This window comes from Anabrus simplex, chromosome 3, assembly GCF_040414725.1.
Source record: "Anabrus simplex isolate iqAnaSimp1 chromosome 3, ASM4041472v1, whole genome shotgun sequence".
Classification (NCBI taxonomy): Eukaryota; Metazoa; Arthropoda; class Insecta; order Orthoptera; family Tettigoniidae; genus Anabrus; species Anabrus simplex.
The window spans coordinates 487,744,094-487,762,624 of NC_090267.1; the positions used below are offsets into that span (position 1 = coordinate 487,744,094).

At 45.1% G+C, this 18,531-nt stretch overlaps 31 non-coding genes across 31 annotated transcripts; all 31 read left to right on the forward strand.

The window, feature by feature from the left end:
- Positions 1–305: 305 nt before the first annotated feature.
- TRNAK-UUU (transfer RNA lysine (anticodon UUU)) lies at positions 306–378 on the forward strand. Its single transcript has one exon. It is a non-coding gene; the product is annotated as a tRNA-Lys (tRNA).
- A 528-nt stretch (positions 379–906) lies between these two features.
- On the forward strand, positions 907–979 carry TRNAK-UUU (transfer RNA lysine (anticodon UUU)). The gene has a single exon. It is a non-coding gene; the product is annotated as a tRNA-Lys (tRNA).
- Positions 980–1,207: 228 nt separating this feature from the next.
- TRNAK-UUU (transfer RNA lysine (anticodon UUU)) lies at positions 1,208–1,280 on the forward strand. Its single transcript has one exon. It is a non-coding gene; the product is annotated as a tRNA-Lys (tRNA).
- A 78-nt stretch (positions 1,281–1,358) lies between these two features.
- Positions 1,359–1,431, forward strand: TRNAK-UUU (transfer RNA lysine (anticodon UUU)). The gene has a single exon. It is a non-coding gene; the product is annotated as a tRNA-Lys (tRNA).
- Positions 1,432–2,260: 829 nt separating this feature from the next.
- Positions 2,261–2,333, forward strand: TRNAK-UUU (transfer RNA lysine (anticodon UUU)). The gene has a single exon. It is a non-coding gene; the product is annotated as a tRNA-Lys (tRNA).
- A 78-nt stretch (positions 2,334–2,411) lies between these two features.
- On the forward strand, positions 2,412–2,484 carry TRNAK-UUU (transfer RNA lysine (anticodon UUU)). The gene has a single exon. It is a non-coding gene; the product is annotated as a tRNA-Lys (tRNA).
- Positions 2,485–2,559: 75 nt separating this feature from the next.
- Positions 2,560–2,632, forward strand: TRNAK-UUU (transfer RNA lysine (anticodon UUU)). Its single transcript has one exon. It is a non-coding gene; the product is annotated as a tRNA-Lys (tRNA).
- Positions 2,633–4,702: 2,070 nt separating this feature from the next.
- TRNAK-UUU (transfer RNA lysine (anticodon UUU)) lies at positions 4,703–4,775 on the forward strand. The gene has a single exon. It is a non-coding gene; the product is annotated as a tRNA-Lys (tRNA).
- Positions 4,776–5,569: 794 nt separating this feature from the next.
- Positions 5,570–5,642, forward strand: TRNAK-UUU (transfer RNA lysine (anticodon UUU)). Its single transcript has one exon. It is a non-coding gene; the product is annotated as a tRNA-Lys (tRNA).
- A 528-nt stretch (positions 5,643–6,170) lies between these two features.
- TRNAK-UUU (transfer RNA lysine (anticodon UUU)) lies at positions 6,171–6,243 on the forward strand. The gene has a single exon. It is a non-coding gene; the product is annotated as a tRNA-Lys (tRNA).
- A 228-nt stretch (positions 6,244–6,471) lies between these two features.
- TRNAK-UUU (transfer RNA lysine (anticodon UUU)) lies at positions 6,472–6,544 on the forward strand. The gene has a single exon. It is a non-coding gene; the product is annotated as a tRNA-Lys (tRNA).
- A 78-nt stretch (positions 6,545–6,622) lies between these two features.
- Positions 6,623–6,695, forward strand: TRNAK-UUU (transfer RNA glutamic acid (anticodon UUC)). Its single transcript has one exon. It is a non-coding gene; the product is annotated as a tRNA-Lys (tRNA).
- Positions 6,696–7,371: 676 nt separating this feature from the next.
- TRNAK-UUU (transfer RNA lysine (anticodon UUU)) lies at positions 7,372–7,444 on the forward strand. The gene has a single exon. It is a non-coding gene; the product is annotated as a tRNA-Lys (tRNA).
- Positions 7,445–7,522: 78 nt separating this feature from the next.
- Positions 7,523–7,595, forward strand: TRNAK-UUU (transfer RNA lysine (anticodon UUU)). Its single transcript has one exon. It is a non-coding gene; the product is annotated as a tRNA-Lys (tRNA).
- Positions 7,596–8,424: 829 nt separating this feature from the next.
- TRNAK-UUU (transfer RNA lysine (anticodon UUU)) lies at positions 8,425–8,497 on the forward strand. Its single transcript has one exon. It is a non-coding gene; the product is annotated as a tRNA-Lys (tRNA).
- Positions 8,498–10,066: 1,569 nt separating this feature from the next.
- TRNAK-UUU (transfer RNA lysine (anticodon UUU)) lies at positions 10,067–10,139 on the forward strand. The gene has a single exon. It is a non-coding gene; the product is annotated as a tRNA-Lys (tRNA).
- A 229-nt stretch (positions 10,140–10,368) lies between these two features.
- Positions 10,369–10,441, forward strand: TRNAK-UUU (transfer RNA lysine (anticodon UUU)). The gene has a single exon. It is a non-coding gene; the product is annotated as a tRNA-Lys (tRNA).
- Positions 10,442–11,083: 642 nt separating this feature from the next.
- TRNAK-UUU (transfer RNA lysine (anticodon UUU)) lies at positions 11,084–11,156 on the forward strand. The gene has a single exon. It is a non-coding gene; the product is annotated as a tRNA-Lys (tRNA).
- Positions 11,157–11,684: 528 nt separating this feature from the next.
- On the forward strand, positions 11,685–11,757 carry TRNAK-UUU (transfer RNA lysine (anticodon UUU)). Its single transcript has one exon. It is a non-coding gene; the product is annotated as a tRNA-Lys (tRNA).
- Positions 11,758–11,985: 228 nt separating this feature from the next.
- Positions 11,986–12,058, forward strand: TRNAK-UUU (transfer RNA lysine (anticodon UUU)). The gene has a single exon. It is a non-coding gene; the product is annotated as a tRNA-Lys (tRNA).
- A 78-nt stretch (positions 12,059–12,136) lies between these two features.
- On the forward strand, positions 12,137–12,209 carry TRNAK-UUU (transfer RNA lysine (anticodon UUU)). Its single transcript has one exon. It is a non-coding gene; the product is annotated as a tRNA-Lys (tRNA).
- Positions 12,210–13,038: 829 nt separating this feature from the next.
- On the forward strand, positions 13,039–13,111 carry TRNAK-UUU (transfer RNA lysine (anticodon UUU)). Its single transcript has one exon. It is a non-coding gene; the product is annotated as a tRNA-Lys (tRNA).
- A 78-nt stretch (positions 13,112–13,189) lies between these two features.
- TRNAK-UUU (transfer RNA lysine (anticodon UUU)) lies at positions 13,190–13,262 on the forward strand. The gene has a single exon. It is a non-coding gene; the product is annotated as a tRNA-Lys (tRNA).
- Positions 13,263–13,337: 75 nt separating this feature from the next.
- Positions 13,338–13,410, forward strand: TRNAK-UUU (transfer RNA lysine (anticodon UUU)). The gene has a single exon. It is a non-coding gene; the product is annotated as a tRNA-Lys (tRNA).
- A 2,070-nt stretch (positions 13,411–15,480) lies between these two features.
- On the forward strand, positions 15,481–15,553 carry TRNAK-UUU (transfer RNA lysine (anticodon UUU)). Its single transcript has one exon. It is a non-coding gene; the product is annotated as a tRNA-Lys (tRNA).
- A 794-nt stretch (positions 15,554–16,347) lies between these two features.
- Positions 16,348–16,420, forward strand: TRNAK-UUU (transfer RNA lysine (anticodon UUU)). The gene has a single exon. It is a non-coding gene; the product is annotated as a tRNA-Lys (tRNA).
- A 528-nt stretch (positions 16,421–16,948) lies between these two features.
- Positions 16,949–17,021, forward strand: TRNAK-UUU (transfer RNA lysine (anticodon UUU)). Its single transcript has one exon. It is a non-coding gene; the product is annotated as a tRNA-Lys (tRNA).
- Positions 17,022–17,249: 228 nt separating this feature from the next.
- On the forward strand, positions 17,250–17,322 carry TRNAK-UUU (transfer RNA lysine (anticodon UUU)). Its single transcript has one exon. It is a non-coding gene; the product is annotated as a tRNA-Lys (tRNA).
- Positions 17,323–17,400: 78 nt separating this feature from the next.
- On the forward strand, positions 17,401–17,473 carry TRNAK-UUU (transfer RNA lysine (anticodon UUU)). The gene has a single exon. It is a non-coding gene; the product is annotated as a tRNA-Lys (tRNA).
- A 676-nt stretch (positions 17,474–18,149) lies between these two features.
- TRNAK-UUU (transfer RNA lysine (anticodon UUU)) lies at positions 18,150–18,222 on the forward strand. The gene has a single exon. It is a non-coding gene; the product is annotated as a tRNA-Lys (tRNA).
- A 78-nt stretch (positions 18,223–18,300) lies between these two features.
- TRNAK-UUU (transfer RNA lysine (anticodon UUU)) lies at positions 18,301–18,373 on the forward strand. Its single transcript has one exon. It is a non-coding gene; the product is annotated as a tRNA-Lys (tRNA).
- Positions 18,374–18,531: the final 158 nt, after the last annotated feature.

The following is an 18,531-nucleotide window of genomic DNA, read 5'->3' on the forward strand; positions in this document are numbered from 1 at the left end:
GTGTCTGTGAGAAATGTAATTAAAACAGTACGAACATAGCCCGAGAAGGTCAGTCGCTAGAGCATTAGGCTTTTAACCTGAGGGTACAACGTTCAAATCCCTTCTCGGGCGTACGGATACTTTTTGCCTATTTTTCAAGGAAGACACCAAGTGTCTGTGAGGAATGTAATTAAAAAAGTACGAATATAGCCCGAGTAGCTCAGTCGGTAGAGCATTAGGCTCGGGCGAACGGAAATTTCCTGACTATTTCTCAGGAAGGACATCAAGTGTCTGTGAGTAATCTAAAGGAAAAACTTACTAATGTAGCCCGAGTAGCTCAGCCGGTAGAGCGTCAGGCTTTTAACCTGAGGGTCCAGGGTTCAAATCCCTGCTCGGGCGGATGGCAGTTTTAGCTTATTTATCAACTAGGACACCAAGTGTCTGTGAGAAATGTAAAGGAAAAATATACGAATGTAGCCCGAGTAGCTCAGTCGGTAGAGCACTAGGCTTTTAACCTGAGGGTCCAACGCTCAAATCCCTTCTCGGGCGTACGGATATTTTTTGCCTATTTCTCAAGGAAGACATCAAGTGTCTGTGAGAAATGTTATTAAAAAATTTGCGTATATATACCGAGGAGCTCAGTCGGTAGACGTTAGGCATTTAACCTGAGGGTCCAGGGTTCAAATCCCGGCTCGGGCGAACGCGTTCTTTTCGGTTATTTATCAACGAGGATACCAAGTGTCTGTAGGAAATGTAAATGAATAATTTACCAATGAAGCTGGACTAGCTCAACCGGTAGCGCATTATGCTTTTAACCTGAGGGTCCAGGGTTCAAATCCCTGCTCGGGCGAACGGAAATTTATTGACTGTTTCTCAAGAAAGACATCAAGAGTCTTGAGAAATGTAAAGGAATAGTATACGAATGTAGCCCGAGTAGCTCAGCCGGTAGAGCATCAGGCTTTTAACCTGAGGGTCCAGGGTTCAAATCCCTGCTCGGGCGAACGGAAATTTCTTGACTATTTCTCAAGAAGGACATCAAGTATCTGTGAGTAATCTAAAGGAAATATTGACTAATGTAGCCCGAGTAGCTCAGCCGGTAGAGCGTCGTGCTTTTAACCTTAGGGTCCAGTGTTCAATAGTGTGTTTGGGCGAACGCGTTTCTTTGCTTATTTACCGAGGAGGATACCAAGTGTCTGTGAGAAATGTAAATGAATAATTTACCCATGTAGCCCGAGTAGCTCAGCCGGTAGAGCATCAGGCTTTTAACCTGAGGGTCCAGGGTTCAAATCCCTGCTCGGGCGAACGGAAATTTATTGACTATTTCTCAAGAAGGACATCAAGTGTCTGTGAGAAATGTAAAGGAAAAATATACGAATGTAGCCCGAGTAGCTCAGCCGGTAGAGCATCAGGCTTTTAACCTGAGGGTCCAGGGTTCAAATCCCTGCTCGGGCGGATGGAAATTTCAACTTATTTATCAACTAGGAAACCAAGTGTCTGTGAGAAATGTAAATGAAAAAATTACGAATGTACCCCGGGTAGCTCAGTCGGTAGAGCACTAGGCTTTTAACCTGAGGGTCCAACGCTCAAATCCCTTCTCGGGCGTACGGATATTTTTTGCCTATTTCTCAAGGAAGACATCAAGTGCCTGTGAGAAATTTTATTAAAAAATTTGCGTATATCTACCGAGGAGCTCAGTCGGTAGACGTTAGGCATTTAACCTGAGGGTCCAGGGTTCAAATCCCGGCTCGGGCGAACGCGTTCTTTTGGGTTATTTATCAACGAGGATACCAAGTGTCTGTGGGAAATGTAAATGAATAATTTACCAATTTAGCTACAGTAGCTCAACCGGTAGCGCATTATGCTTCTAACCTGAGGGTCCAGGGTTCAAATCCCTGCTCGGGCGAAGGGAAATTTATTGACTATTTCTCAAGAAAGACATCAAGTGTCTGTGAGAAATGTAAATGACAAACCTGCTAACGTACCCCGAGTAGAGCAGTCGGTAGAGCATTAGGCTTTTAACCTGAGGGTACAACGTTCAAATCCTTTCTCGGGCGTACGGATACTTTTTGCCTATTTTTCAAGGAAGACACCAAGTGTCTGTGAGAAATGTAATTAAAGAAGTACGAATATAGAACGAGTAGGTCAGTCGGTAGAGGATTAGGCCTTTAACCTTAGGGTCCAGTGTTCAAATGTGTGTTTGGGCGAACGCGTTTCCTTGCTTATTTACCGAGGAGGATATCAAGTGTCTGTGAGAAATGTAAAGGAAAAATATACGAATGTAGCCCGAGTAGCTCAGCCGGTAGAGCATCAGGCTTTTAACCTGAGGGTCCAGGGTTCAAATCCCTGCTCGGGCGAACGGAAATTTCTTGACTATTTCTCAAGAAGTACATCAAGTGTCTGTGAGTAATGTAAAGGAAAATTATACGAATGTAGCCCGAGTAGCTCAGCCGGTAGAGCATCAGGCTTTTAACCTGAGGGTCCAGGGTTCAAATCCCTGCTCGGGCGAACGGAAATTTATTGACTATTTCTCAAGGACATCAAGTGTCTGTGAGAAATGTAAAGGAAAGATATACGAATGTAGCCCGAGTAGCTCAGCCGGTAGAGCATCAGGCTTTTAACCTGAGGGTCCAGGGTTCAAATCCCTGCTCGGGCGGACGGAAGTTTTAGCTTATTTATCAACTAGGACACCAAGTGTCTGTGAGAAATGTAAATGAAAAACTTACTAAAGTAGCTCGAGTAGCTCAGTCGGTAGAGGATTAGGCTTTTAACCTGGGGGTCCAAGGTTCAATCCCTGCTCGGGCGAACGTGTTTTTTCGGTTATTTATCAACGACGATACTGAGTGTCTGTGAAAAAAATCAATGAAAAATTTACGAATGTACCCCGGGTAGCTCAGTCGGTAGAGCACTAGGCTTTTAACGTGAGGTCCAACGCTCAAATCCCTTCTCGGGCGAACGGAAAATCATTGACAATTTCTCAAGAAAGACATCAAGTGTCTGTGAGAAATGTAAAGGAAAAATGTACGAATGTAGCCCGAGTAGCTCAGCCGTAGACCATCAGGCTTTTAACCTGAGGGTCCAGGGTTCAAATCCCAGCTCGGGTGGACGGGAGTTTTGGCTTATTTACCATGTAGGATACCAAGTGTGTGTGAGAAATGTAAATGAATAACCTACTAACGTCCCGAGTAGCTCAGTCGGTATAGCATTAGGCTTTTAACCTGAGGGTCCAGGTTTCAAATCCCTGCTCGAGCGAACGCGTTCTTTTCGGTTATTTACCAAAGAGGATACCAAGTGTCTGTGAGAAATGTAAATGAAAAACCTACTAACGTAGCCCGAGTAGCTCAGTCGGTAGAGCATTAGGCTTTTAACCTGAGGGTACAACGTTCAAATCCCTTCTCGGGCGTACGGATACTTTTTGCATATTATTCAAGGTAGACCCCAAGTGTCTGTGAGAAATGTAATTAAAAAAGTACGTATATAGCCCGTCCGCCTCTGTGGTGTAGTGGTTAGCGTGATTAGCTGCCACCCCCGGAGGCCCGGGTTCGATTCCCGGCTCTGCCACGAAATTTGAAAAGTGGTACGAGGGCTGGAACGGGGTCCACTCAGCCTCGGGAGGTCAACTGAGTAGAGGTGGGTTCGATTCCCGCCTCAGCCATCCTGGAAGTGGTTTTCCGTGGTTTCCCACTTCTCCTCCAGGCGAATGCCGGGATGGTACCTAACTTAAGGCCACGGCCGCTTCCTCCCTCTTCCTTGCCTATCCCTTCCAATCTTCCCATCCCTCCACAAGGCCCCTGTTCAGCATAGCAGGTGAGGCCGCCTGGGCGAGGTACTGGTCATACTCCCCAGTTGTATCCCCCGACCAAGAGTCTGAAGCTCCAGGACACTGCCCTTGAGGCGGTAGAGGTGGGATCCCTCGCTAAGTCCGAGGGAAAAACCGAACCTGGAGGGTAAACAGATGATGATGATGATGACGTATATAGCCCGAGTAGCTCAGTCGGTAGAGCATTAGGCTTTTAACCTGAGGGTACAACGTCCAAATCCCTGCTCCGGCGAACGGAAAATCATTGACAATTTCTCAAGAAAGACATCAAGTGTCTGTGAGAAATGTAAGTGAAAAACCTACTAACGTAGCCCGAGTAGCTCAGTCGGTAGAGCATTAGGCTTTTAACCTGAGGGTACAACGTTCAAATTCCTTCTCGGGCGTACGGATACTTTTTGCATATTATTCAAGGAAGACACCAAGTGTCTGTGAGGAATGTAATTAAAAAAGTACGAATATAGCCCGAGTAGCTCAGTCGGTAGAGCATTAGTCTTTTAACCTGAGGGTACAACGTTCAAATCCCTTCTCGGGCCTACGGATACTTTCTGCCTATTTTTCAAGGAAGACACAAAGTGTCTGTGAGAAATGTAATTAAAAAAGTACGAATATAGCCCGAGTAGCTCAGCCGTAGAGCATCAGGCTTTTAACCTGAGGGTCCAGGGTTCAAATCTCAGTTCGGGCGGACGGGAGTATTGGCTTATTTACCAAGTAGGATACCAAGTGTCTGTGAGAAATGAAAATGATTAACCTACTAACGTCCCGAGTAGCTCAGTCGGTATAGCATTATTCTTTTAACCTGAGGGTCCAGGTTTCAAATCCCTGCTCGGGCGAACGCGTTCTTTTCGGTTATTTATCAAAGAGGTACCAAGTGTCTGTGAGAAATGTAATTAAGAAAGTACGAATATAGCCCGAGTAGCTCAGTCGGTAGAGCATTAAGCTTTTAACCTGAGGGTCCAGGGTTCAAATCCCTGCTCGGGCGAACGCGTTCTTTTCGGTTATTTATCAACGAGGATACCAAGTGTCTGTGAGAAATGTAAATGAATAAATTTCCAATGTAGCCCGAGTAGCTCAGCCGGTAGATCATCATGCTTTTAACCTGTGGGTCCAGGCTTTAAATCCCTGCTCGGGCGAACGGAGATTTATTGACTATTTCTCAAGGAGGACATCAAGTATCTGTGAGAAATGTAGAGGAAAAATATACGAATGTAGCCCGAGTAGCTCAGTCGGTAGAGCATTAGGCTTTTAACCTGGTAGTCCAGGGTTCAATCCCTGCTCGGGCGAACGTGTTTTTTCGGTTATTTATCAACGACGATACTGAGTGTCTGTGAAAAAAATCAATGAAAAATTTACGAATGTACCCCGGGTAGCTCAGTCGGTAGAGCACTAGGCTTTTAACGTGAGGTCCAACGCTCAAATCCCTTCTCGGGCGTACGGATACTTTTTGCCTATTCTTCAAGGAAGACACCAAGTGTCTGTGAGAAATGTAATTAAAACAGTACGAATATAGCCCGAGTAGGTCAGTCGCTAGAGCATTAGGCTTTTAACCTGAGGGTACAACGTTCAAATCCCTTCTCGGGCGTACGGATACTTTTTGCCTATTTTTCAAGGAAGACACCAAGTGTCTGTGAGGAATGTAATTAAAAAAGTACGAATATAGCCCGAGTAGCTCAGTCGGTAGAGCATTAGGCTCGGGCGAACGGAAATTTCCTGACTATTTCTCAGGAAGGACATCAAGTGTCTGTGAGTAATCTAAAGGAAAAAGTTACTAATGTAGCCCGAGTAGCTCAGCCGGTAGAGCGTCAGGCTTTTAACCTGAGGGTCCAGGGTTCAAATCCCTGCTCGGGCGGATGGAAGTTTTAGCTTATTTATCAACTAGGACACCAAGTGTCTGTGAGAAATGTAAATGAAGAATTTACGAACGTACCCCGGGTAGCTCAGTCGGTAGAGCACTAGGCTTTTAACCTGAGGGTCAAACGCTCAAATCCCTTCTCGGGCGTACGGATATTTTTTGCCTATTTCTCAAGGAAGACATCAAGTGTCTGTGAGAAATGTTATTAAAATATTTGCGTATATAAACCGAGGAGCTCAGTCGGTAGACGTTAGGCATTTAACCTGAGGGTCCAGGGTTCAAATCCCGGCTCGGGCGAAAGCGTTCTTTTCGGTTATTTATCAACGAGGATACCAAGTGTCTGTAGGAAATGTAAATGAATAATTTACCAATGAAGCTAGAGTAGCTCAACCGGTAGCACATTATGCTTTTATCCTGAGGGTCCAGGGTTCAAATCCCTGCTCGGGCGAACGGAAATTTATTGACTATTTCTCAAGATAGACATCAAGTGTCTTGGGAAATGTAAAGGAAAAATATACGAATGTAGCCCGAGTAGCTCAGCCGGTAGAGCATCAGGCTTTTAACCTGAGGGTCCAGGGTTCAAATCCCTGCTCGGGCGAACGGAAATTTCTTGACTATTTCTCAAGAAGAACATCAAGTGTCTGTGAGTAATCTAAAGGAAATATTTACTAATGTAGCCCGAGTAGCTCAGCCGGTAGAGCGTCATGCTTTTAACCTTAGGGTCCAGTGTTCAATAGTGTGTTTGGGCGAACGCGTTTCTTTGCTTATTTACCGAGGAGGGTACCAAGTGTCTGTGAGAAATGTAAATGAATAATCTACCCATCTAGCCCGAGTAGCTCAGCCGGTAGAGCATCAGGCTTTTAACCTGAGGGTCCAGGGTTCAAATCCCTGCTCGGGCGAACGGACATTTATTGACTATTTCTCAAGAAGGACATCAAGTGTCTGTGAGAAATGTAAAGGAAAAACATACGAATGTAGCCCGAGTAGCTCAGCCGGTAGAGCATCAGGCTTTTAACCTGAGGGTCCAGGGTTCAAATCCCTGCTCGGGCGGATGGAAGTTTTAGCTTATTTATCAACTAGGAAACCAAGTGTCTGTGAGAAATGTAAATGTAAAACTTACTAACGAAATCCCAGTAGCTCAGTCGGTAGAGCATTAGGCTTTTAACCTGGGGGTCCAGGGTTCAAACCCTGCTCGGGCGAACGTGTTTTTTGGGTTATTCATCAACGACGATACTGAGTGTCTGTGAAAAAATTCAATGAAACATTTACGAATGTACCCCGGGTAGCTCAGTCGGTAGAGCACTAGGCTTTTAACGTGAGGTCCAACGCTCAAATCCCTTCTCGGGCGTACGGATACTTTTTGCCTATTTTTCAAGGAAGACACCAAGTGTCTGTGAGAAATGTAATTAAAAAAGTACGAATATAGCCCGAGTAGTTCAGTCAGTAGAGCATTAGGCTTTTAACCTGAGGGTCCAAGGTTCAAATCCCTGCTCGGGCGAACGGAAATTTCTCGACTATTTCTCAAGAAGGACATCAAGTGTCTGTGAGTAATCTAAAGGAAACATTTACTAATGTAGCGCGAGTAGCTCAGCCGGTAGAGCGTCAGGCTTTAAATCTTAGGGTCCAGTGTTCAATAGTGTGTTTGGGCGAACGCGTTTCTTTGCTTATTTACCGAGGAGGATACCAAGTGTCTGTGAGAAATGTAAATGAATAATTTACCCATCTAGCCCGAGTAGCTCAGCCGGTAGAGCATCAGGCTTTTAACCTGAGGGTCCAGGGTTCAAATCCCTGCTCGGGCGAACGGAAATTTATTGACTATTTCTAAAGAAGGACATCAAGTGTCGGTGAGAAATGTAAAGGAAAAATATACGAATGTAGCCCGAGTAGCTCAGCCGGTAGAGCATCAGGCTTTTAACCTGAGGGTCCAGGGTTAGAATCCCTGCTCTGGCGGATGGAAGTTTTAGCTTATTTATCAACTAGGACACCAAGTGTCTGTGAGAAATGTAAATGAAAAATTTACGAATGTACCCCGGGTAGCTCAGTCGGTAGAGCACTAGGCTTTTAACCTGAGGGTCCAACGCTCAAATCCCTTCTCGGGCGTACGGATATTTCTTGCCTATTTCTCAAGGAAGACATCAAGTGTCTGTGAGAAATGTTATTGAAAAATTTGCGTATATATACCGAGGAGCACAGTCGGTAGACGTTAGGCATTTAACCTGAGGGTCCAGGGTTCAAATCCCGGCTCGGGCGAACGCGTTCTTTTCGGTTATTTATCAACGAAGATACCAAGTGTCTGTGAGAAAAGTAAATGAATAATTTACCAATGAAGCTAGAGTAGCTCAACCGGTAGCGCATTATGCTTTTAACCTGAGGGTCCAGGGTTCAAATCCCTGCTCGGGCGAAGGGAAATTTATTGACTATTTCTCAAGAAAGACATCAAGTGTCTGTGAGAAATGTAAATGAAAAACCTGCTAACGTACCCCGAGTAGAGCAGTCGGTAGAGCATTAGGCTTTTAACCTGAGGGTACAACGTTCAAATCCTTTCTCGGGCGTACGGATACTTTTTGCCTATTTTTCAAGGAAGACACCAAGTGTCTGTGAGAAATGTAATTAAAGAAGTACGAATATAGAACGAGTAGGTCAGTCGGTAGAGGATTAGGCCTTTAACCTTAGGGTCCAGTGTTCAAATGTGTGTTTGGGCGAACGCGTTTCCTTGCTTATTTACCGAGGAGGATATCAAGTGTCTGTGAGAAATGTAAAGGAAAAATATACGAATGTAGCCCGAGTAGCTCAGCCGGTAGAGCATCAGGCTTTTAACCTGAGGGTCCAGGGTTCAAATCCCTGCTCGGGCGAACGGAAATTTCTTGACTACTTCTCAAGAAGTACATCAAGTGTCTGTGAGTAATGTAAAGGAAAATTATACGAATGTAGCCCGAGTAGTTCAGCCGGTAGAGCATCAGGCTTTTAACCTGAGGGTCCACGGTTCAAATCCCTGCTCGGGCGAACGGAAATTTATTGACTATTTCTCAAGGACATCAAGTGTCTGTGAGAAATGTAAAGGAAAAATATACGAATGTAGCCCGAGTAGCTCAGCCGTAGACCATCAGGCTTTTAACCTGGGGGGTCCAAGGTTCAATCCCTGCTCGGGCGAACTTTTTTTTTCGGTTATTTATCAACGACGATACTGAGTCTCTGTGAAAAAAATCAATGAAAAATTTACGAATGTACCCCGGGTAGCTCAGTCGGTAGAGCACTAGGCTTTTAACGTGAGGTCCAACGCTCAAATCCCTTCTCGGGCGTACGGATACTTTTTGCCTATTATTCAAGGTAGACCCCAAGTGTCTGTGAGAAATGTAATTAAAAAAGTACGTATATAGCCCGAGTAGCTCAGTGCGTAGAGCATTAGGCTTTTAACCTGAGGGTACAACGTTCAAATCCCTGCTCCGGCGAACGGAAAATCATTGACAATTTCTCAAGAAAGACATCAAGTGTCTGTGAGAAATGTAAAGCAAAAATGTACGAATGTAGCCCGAGTAGCTCAGCCGTAGACCATCAGGCTTTTAACCTGAGGGTCCAGGGTTCAAATCCCAGCTCGGGTGGACGGGAGTTTTGGCTTATTTACCAAGTAGGATACCAAGTGTGTGTGAGAAATGTAAATGAATAACCTACTAACGTCCCGAGTAGCTCAGTCGGTATAGCATTAGGCTTTTAACCTGAGGGTCCAGGTTTCAAATCCCTGCTCGAGCGAACGCGTTCTTTTCGGTTATTTACCAAAGAGGATACCAAGTGTCTGTGAGAAATGTAAATGAAAAACCTACTAACGAAGCCCGAGTAGCTCAGTCGGTAGAGCATTAGGCTTTTAACCTGAGGGTACAACGTTCAAATCCCTTCTCGGGCGTACGGATACTTTTTGCATATTATTCAAGGAAGACACCAAGTGTCTGTGAGGAATGTAATTAAAAAAGTACGAATATAGCCCGAGTAGCTCAGTCGGTAGAGCATTAGTCTTTTAACCTGAGGGTACAACGTTCAAATCCCTTCTCGGGCGTACGGATACTTTCTGCCTATTTTTCAAGGAAGACACAAAGTGTCTGTGAGAAATGTAATTAAAAAAGTACGAATATAGCCCGAGTAGCTCAGCCGTAGAGCATCAGGCTTTTAACCTGAGGGTCCAGGGTTCAAATCTCAGCTCGGGCGGACGGGAGTATTGGCTTATTTACCAAGTAGGATACCAAGTGTCTGTGAGAAATGTAAATGATTAACCTACTAACGTCCCGAGTAGCTCAGTCGGTATAGCATTATTCTTTTAACCTGAGGGTCCAGGTTTCAAATCCCTGCTCGGGCGAACGCGTTCTTTTCGGTTATTTATCAAAGAGGTACCAAGTGTCTGTGAGAAATGTAATTAAGAAAGTACGAATATAGCCCGAGTAGCTCAGTCGGTAGAGCATTAAGCTTTTAACCTGAGGGTCCGGGGTTCAAATCCCTGCTCGGGCGAACGCGTTCTTTTCGGTTATTTATCAACGAGGATACCAAGTGTCTGTGAGAAATGTAAATGAATAAATTTCCAATGTAGCCCGAGTAGCTCAGCCGGTAGATCATCATGCTTTTAACCTGAGGGTCCAGGCTTTAAATCCCTGCTCGGGCGAACGGAAATTTCTTGACTATTTCCCAAGAAGGACATCAAGTGTCTGTGAGAATTGTAAAGGAAAAATGTACGAATGTAGCCCGAGTAGCTCAGCCGGTAGAGCATTAGGCTTTTAACCTGAGGGTCCAGGGTTCAAATCCCTGCTCGGGCGGACGGATGTTTTAGCTTATTTATCAACTAGGACACCAAGTGTCTGTGAGAAATGTAAATGAAAAACTTACTAACGTAGCCCGTGTAGCTCAGTCGGTAGAGCATTAGGCTTTTAACCTGGTAGTCCAGGGTTCAATCCCTGCTCGGGCGAACGTGTTTTTTCGGTTATTTATCAACGACGATACTGAGTGTCTGTGAAAAAATTCAATGAAAAATTTACGAATGTACCCCGGGTAGCTCAGTCGGTAGAGCACTAGGCTTTTAACGTGAGGTCCAACGCTCAAATCCCTTCTCGGGCGTACGGATACTTTTTGCCTATTCTTCAAGGAAGACACCAAGTGTCTGTGAGAAATGTAATTAAAACAGTACGAACATAGCCCGAGAAGGTCAGTCGCTAGAGCATTAGGCTTTTAACCTGAGGGTACAACGTTCAAATCCCTTCTCGGGCGTACGGATACTTTTTGCCTATTTTTCAAGGAAGACACCAAGTGTCTGTGAGGAATGTAATTAAAAAAGTACGAATATAGCCCGAGTAGCTCAGTCGGTAGAGCATTAGGCTCGGGCGAACGGAAATTTCCTGACTATTTCTCAGGAAGGACATCAAGTGTCTGTGAGTAATCTAAAGGAAAAACTTACTAATGTAGCCCGAGTAGCTCAGCCGGTAGAGCGTCAGGCTTTTAACCTGAGGGTCCAGGGTTCAAATCCCTGCTCGGGCGGATGGCAGTTTTAGCTTATTTATCAACTAGGACACCAAGTGTCTGTGAGAAATGTAAAGGAAAAATATACGAATGTAGCCCGAGTAGCTCAGTCGGTAGAGCACTAGGCTTTTAACCTGAGGGTCCAACGCTCAAATCCCTTCTCGGGCGTACGGATATTTTTTGCCTATTTCTCAAGGAAGACATCAAGTGTCTGTGAGAAATGTTATTAAAAAATTTGCGTATATATACCGAGGAGCTCAGTCGGTAGACGTTAGGCATTTAACCTGAGGGTCCAGGGTTCAAATCCCGGCTCGGGCGAACGCGTTCTTTTCGGTTATTTATCAACGAGGATACCAAGTGTCTGTAGGAAATGTAAATGAATAATTTACCAATGAAGCTGGACTAGCTCAACCGGTAGCGCATTATGCTTTTAACCTGAGGGTCCAGGGTTCAAATCCCTGCTCGGGCGAACGGAAATTTATTGACTGTTTCTCAAGAAAGACATCAAGAGTCTTGAGAAATGTAAAGGAATAGTATACGAATGTAGCCCGAGTAGCTCAGCCGGTAGAGCATCAGGCTTTTAACCTGAGGGTCCAGGGTTCAAATCCCTGCTCGGGCGAACGGAAATTTCTTGACTATTTCTCAAGAAGGACATCAAGTATCTGTGAGTAATCTAAAGGAAATATTGACTAATGTAGCCCGAGTAGCTCAGCCGGTAGAGCGTCGTGCTTTTAACCTTAGGGTCCAGTGTTCAATAGTGTGTTTGGGCGAACGCGTTTCTTTGCTTATTTACCGAGGAGGATACCAAGTGTCTGTGAGAAATGTAAATGAATAATTTACCCATGTAGCCCGAGTAGCTCAGCCGGTAGAGCATCAGGCTTTTAACCTGAGGGTCCAGGGTTCAAATCCCTGCTCGGGCGAACGGAAATTTATTGACTATTTCTCAAGAAGGACATCAAGTGTCTGTGAGAAATGTAAAGGAAAAATATACGAATGTAGCCCGAGTAGCTCAGCCGGTAGAGCATCAGGCTTTTAACCTGAGGGTCCAGGGTTCAAATCCCTGCTCGGGCGGATGGAAATTTCAACTTATTTATCAACTAGGAAACCAAGTGTCTGTGAGAAATGTAAATGAAAAAATTACGAATGTACCCCGGGTAGCTCAGTCGGTAGAGCACTAGGCTTTTAACCTGAGGGTCCAACGCTCAAATCCCTTCTCGGGCGTACGGATATTTTTTGCCTATTTCTCAAGGAAGACATCAAGTGCCTGTGAGAAATTTTATTAAAAAATTTGCGTATATCTACCGAGGAGCTCAGTCGGTAGACGTTAGGCATTTAACCTGAGGGTCCAGGGTTCAAATCCCGGCTCGGGCGAACGCGTTCTTTTGGGTTATTTATCAACGAGGATACCAAGTGTCTGTGGGAAATGTAAATGAATAATTTACCAATTTAGCTACAGTAGCTCAACCGGTAGCGCATTATGCTTTTAACCTGAGGGTCCAGGGTTCAAATCCCTGCTCGGGCGAAGGGAAATTTATTGACTATTTCTCAAGAAAGACATCAAGTGTCTGTGAGAAATGTAAATGACAAACCTGCTAACGTACCCCGAGTAGAGCAGTCGGTAGAGCATTAGGCTTTTAACCTGAGGGTACAACGTTCAAATCCTTTCTCGGGCGTACGGATACTTTTTGCCTATTTTTCAAGGAAGACACCAAGTGTCTGTGAGAAATGTAATTAAAGAAGTACGAATATAGAACGAGTAGGTCAGTCGGTAGAGGATTAGGCCTTTAACCTTAGGGTCCAGTGTTCAAATGTGTGTTTGGGCGAACGCGTTTCCTTGCTTATTTACCGAGGAGGATATCAAGTGTCTGTGAGAAATGTAAAGGAAAAATATACGAATGTAGCCCGAGTAGCTCAGCCGGTAGAGCATCAGGCTTTTAACCTGAGGGTCCAGGGTTCAAATCCCTGCTCGGGCGAACGGAAATTTCTTGACTATTTCTCAAGAAGTACATCAAGTGTCTGTGAGTAATGTAAAGGAAAATTATACGAATGTAGCCCGAGTAGCTCAGCCGGTAGAGCATCAGGCTTTTAACCTGAGGGTCCAGGGTTCAAATCCCTGCTCGGGCGAACGGAAATTTATTGACTATTTCTCAAGGACATCAAGTGTCTGTGAGAAATGTAAAGGAAAGATATACGAATGTAGCCCGAGTAGCTCAGCCGGTAGAGCATCAGGCTTTTATCCTGAGGGTCCAGGGTTCAAATCCCTGCTCGGGCGGACGGAAGTTTTAGCTTATTTATCAACTAGGACACCAAGTGTCTGTGAGAAATGTAAATGAAAAACTTACTAAAGTAGCTCGAGTAGCTCAGTCGGTAGAGGATTAGGCTTTTAACCTGGGGGTCCAAGGTTCAATCCCTGCTCGGGCGAACGTGTTTTTTCGGTTATTTATCAACGACGATACTGAGTGTCTGTGAAAGAAATCAATGAAAAATTTACGAATGTACCCCGGGTAGCTCAGTCGGTAGAGCACTAGGCTTTTAACGTGAGGTCCAACGCTCAAATCCCTTCTCGGGCGAACGGAAAATCATTGACAATTTCTCAAGAAAGACATCAAGTGTCTGTGAGAAATGTAAAGGAAAAATGTACGAATGTAGCCCGAGTAGCTCAGCCGTAGACCATCAGGCTTTTAACCTGAGGGTCCAGGGTTCAAATCCCAGCTCGGGTGGACGGGAGTTTTGGCTTATTTACCATGTAGGATACCAAGTGTGTGTGAGAAATGTAAATGAATAACCTACTAACGTCCCGAGTAGCTCAGTCGGTATAGCATTAGGCTTTTAACCTGAGGGTCCAGGTTTCAAATCCCTGCTCGAGCGAACGCGTTCTTTTCGGTTATTTACCAAAGAGGATACCAAGTGTCTGTGAGAAATGTAAATGAAAAACCTACTAACGTAGCCCGAGTAGCTCAGTCGGTAGAGCATTAGGCTTTTAACCTGAGGGTACAACGTTCAAATCCCTTCTCGGGCGTACGGATACTTTTTGCATATTATTCAAGGTAGACCCCAAGTGTCTGTGAGAAATGTAATTAAAAAAGTACGTATATAGCCCGTCCGCCTCTGTGGTGTAGTGGTTAGCGTGATTAGCTGCCACCCCCGGAGGCCCGGGTTCGATTCCCGGCTCTGCCACGAAATTTGAAAAGTGGTACGAGGGCTGGAACGGGGTCCACTCAGCCTCGGGAGGTCAACTGAGTAGAGGTGGGTTCGATTCCCGCCTCAGCCATCCTGGAAGTGGTTTTCCGTGGTTTCCCACTTCTCCTCCAGGCGAATGCCGGGATGGTACCTAACTTAAGGCCACGGCCGCTTCCTCCCTCTTCCTTGCCTATCCCTTCCAATCTTCCCATCCCTCCACAAGGCCCCTGTTCAGCATAGCAGGTGAGGCCGCCTGGGCGAGGTACTGGTCATACTCCCCAGTTGTATCCCCCGACCAAGAGTCTGAAGCTCCAGGACACTGCCCTTGAGGCGGTAGAGGTGGGATCCCTCGCTAAGTCCGAGGGAAAAACCGAACCTGGAGGGTAAACAGATGATGATGATGATGACGTATATAGCCCGAGTAGCTCAGTCGGTAGAGCATTAGGCTTTTAACCTGAGGGTACAACGTCCAAATCCCTGCTCCGGCGAACGGAAAATCATTGACAATTTCTCAAGAAAGACATCAAGTGTCTGTGAGAAATGTAAGTGAAAAACCTACTAACGTAGCCCGAGTAGCTCAGTCGGTAGAGCATTAGGCTTTTAACCTGAGGGTACAACGTTCAAATCCCTTCTCGGGCGTACGGATACTTTTTGCATATTATTCAAGGAAGACACCAAGTGTCTGTGAGGAATGTAATTAAAAAAGTACGAATATAGCCCGAGTAGCTCAGTCGGTAGAGCATTAGTCTTTTAACCTGAGGGTACAACGTTCAAATCCCTTCTCGGGCCTACGGATACTTTCTGCCTATTTTTCAAGGAAGACACAAAGTGTCTGTGAGAAATGTAATTAAAAAAGTACGAATATAGCCCGAGTAGCTCAGCCGTAGAGCATCAGGCTTTTAACCTGAGGGTCCAGGGTTCAAATCTCAGCTCGGGCGGACGGGAGTATTGGCTTATTTACCAAGTAGGATACCAAGTGTCTGTGAGAAATGAAAATGATTAACCTACTAACGTCCCGAGTAGCTCAGTCGGTATAGCATTATTCTTTTAACCTGAGGGTCCAGGTTTCAAATCCCTGCTCGGGCGAACGCGTTCTTTTCGGTTATTTATCAAAGAGGTACCAAGTGTCTGTGAGAAATGTAATTAAGAAAGTACGAATATAGCCCGAGTAGCTCAGTCGGTAGAGCATTAAGCTTTTAACCTGAGGGTCCAGGGTTCAAATCCCTGCTCGGGCGAACGCGTTCTTTTCGGTTATTTATCAACGAGGATACCAAGTGTCTGTGAGAAATGTAAATGAATAAATTTCCAATGTAGCCCGAGTAGCTCAGCCGGTAGATCATCATGCTTTTAACCTGTGGGTCCAGGCTTTAAATCCCTGCTCGGGCGAACGGAGATTTATTGACTATTTCTCAAGGAGGACATCAAGTATCTGTGAGAAATGTAGAGGAAAAATATACGAATGTAGCCCGAGTAGCTCAGTCGGTAGAGCATTAGGCTTTTAACCTGGTAGTCCAGGGTTCAATCCCTGCTCGGGCGAACGTGTTTTTTCGGTTATTTATCAACGACGATACTGAGTGTCTGTGAAAAAAATCAATGAAAAATTTACGAATGTACCCCGGGTAGCTCAGTCGGTAGAGCACTAGGCTTTTAACGTGAGGTCCAACGCTCAAATCCCTTCTCGGGCGTACGGATACTTTTTGCCTATTCTTCAAGGAAGACACCAAGTGTCTGTGAGAAATGTAATTAAAACAGTACGAATATAGCCCGAGTAGGTCAGTCGCTAGAGCATTAGGCTTTTAACCTGAGGGTACAACGTTCAAATCCCTTCTCGGGCGTACGGATACTTTTTGCCTATTTTTCAAGGAAGACACCAAGTGTCTGTGAGGAATGTAATTAAAAAAGTACGAATATAGCCCGAGTAGCTCAGTCGGTAGAGCATTAGGCTCGGGCGAACGGAAATTTCCTGACTATTTCTCAGGAAGGACATCAAGTGTCTGTGAGTAATCTAAAGGAAAAAGTTACTAATGTAGCCCGAGTAGCTCAGCCGGTAGAGCGTCAGGCTTTTAACCTGAGGGTCCAGGGTTCAAATCCCTGCTCGGGCGGATGGAAGTTTTAGCTTATTTATCAACTAGGACACCAAGTGTCTGTGAGAAATGTAAATGAAGAATTTACGAATGTACCCCGGGTAGCTCAGTCGGTAGAGCACTAGGCTTTTAACCTGAGGGTCAAACGCTCAAATCCCTTCTCGGGCGTACGGATATTTTTTGCCTATTTCTCAAGGAAGACATCAAGTGTCTGTGAGAAATGTTATTAAAATATTTGCGTATATAAACCGAGGAGCTCAGTCGGTAGACGTTAGGCATTTAACCTGAGGGTCCAGGGTTCAAATCCCGGCTCGGGCGAAAGCGTTCTTTTCGGTTATTTATCAACGAGGATACCAAGTGTCTGTAGGAAATGTAAATGAATAATTTACCAATGAAGCTAGAGTAGCTCAACCGGTAGCACATTATGCTTTTATCCTGAGGGTCCAGGGTTCAAATCCCTGCTCGGGCGAACGGAAATTTATTGACTATTTCTCAAGATAGACATCAAGTGTCTTGGGAAATGTAAAGGAAAAATATACGAATGTAGCCCGAGTAGCTCAGCCGGTAGAGCATCAGGCTTTTAACCTGAGGGTCCAGGGTTCAAATCCCTGCTCGGGCGAACGGAAATTTCTTGACTATTTCTCAAGAAGAACATCAAGTGTCTGTGAGTAATCTAAAGGAAATATTTACTAATGTAGCCCGAGTAGCTCAGCCGGTAGAGCGTCATGCTTTTAACCTTAGGGTCCAGTGTTCAATAGTGTGTTTGGGCGAACGCGTTTCTTTGCTTATTTGCCGAGGAGGGTACCAAGTGTCTGTGAGAAATGTAAATGAATAATCTACCCATCTAGCCCGAGTAGCTCAGCCGGTAGAGCATCAGGCTTTTAACCTGAGGGTCCAGGGTTCAAATCCCTGCTCGGGCGAACGGACATTTATTGACTATTTCTCAAGAAGGACATCAAGTGTCTGTGAGAAATGTAAAGGAAAAACATACGAATGTAGCCCGAGTAGCTCAGCCGGTAGAGCATCAGGCTTTTAACCTGAGGGTCCAGGGTTCAAATCCCTGCTCGGGCGGATGGAAGTTTTAGCTTATTTATCAACTAGGAAACCAAGTGTCTGTGAGAAATGTAAATGTAAAACTTACTAACGAAATCCCAGTAGCTCAGTCGGTAGAGCATTAGGCTTTTAACCTGGGGGTCCAGGGTTCAAACCCTGCTCGGGCGAACGTGTTTTTTGGGTTATTCATCAACGACGATACTGAGTGTCTGTGAAAAAATTCAATGAAACATTTACGAATGTACCCCGGGTAGCTCAGTCGGTAGAGCACTAGGCTTTTAACGTGAGGTCCAACGCTCAAATCCCTTCTCGGGCGTACGGATACTTTTTGCCTATTTTTCAAGGAAGACACCAAGTGTCTGTGAGAAATGTAATTAAAAAAGTACGAATATAGCCCGAGTAGTTCAGTCAGTAGAGCATTAGGCTTTTAACCTGAGGGTCCAAGGTTCAAATCCCTGCTCGGGCGAACGGAAATTTCTCGACTATTTCTCAAGAAGGACATCAAGTGTCTGTGAGTAATCTAAAGGAAACATTTACTAATGTAGCGCGAGTAGCTCAGCCGGTAGAGCGTCAGGCTTTAAATCTTAGGGTCCAGTGTTCAATAGTGTGTTTGGGCGAACGCGTTTCTTTGCTTATTTACCGAGGAGGATACCAAGTGTCTGTGAGAAATGTAAATGAATAATTTACCCATCTAGCCCGAGTAGCTCAGCCGGTAGAGCATCAGGCTTTTAACCTGAGGGTCCAGGGTTCAAATCCCTGCTCGGGCGAACGGAAATTTATTGACTATTTCTAAAGAAGGACATCAAGTGTCGGTGAGAAATGTAAAGGAAAAATATACGAATGTAGCCCGAGTAGCTCAGCCGGTAGAGCATCAGGCTTTTAACCTGAGGGTCCAGGGTTAGAATCCCTGCTCTGGCGGATGGAAGTTTTAGCTTATTTATCAACTAGGACACCAAGTGTCTGTGAGAAATGTAAATGAAAAATTTACGAATGTACCCCGGGTAGCTCAGTCGGTAGAGCACTAGGCTTTTAACCTGAGGGTCCAACGCTCAAATCCCTTCTCGGGCGTACGGATA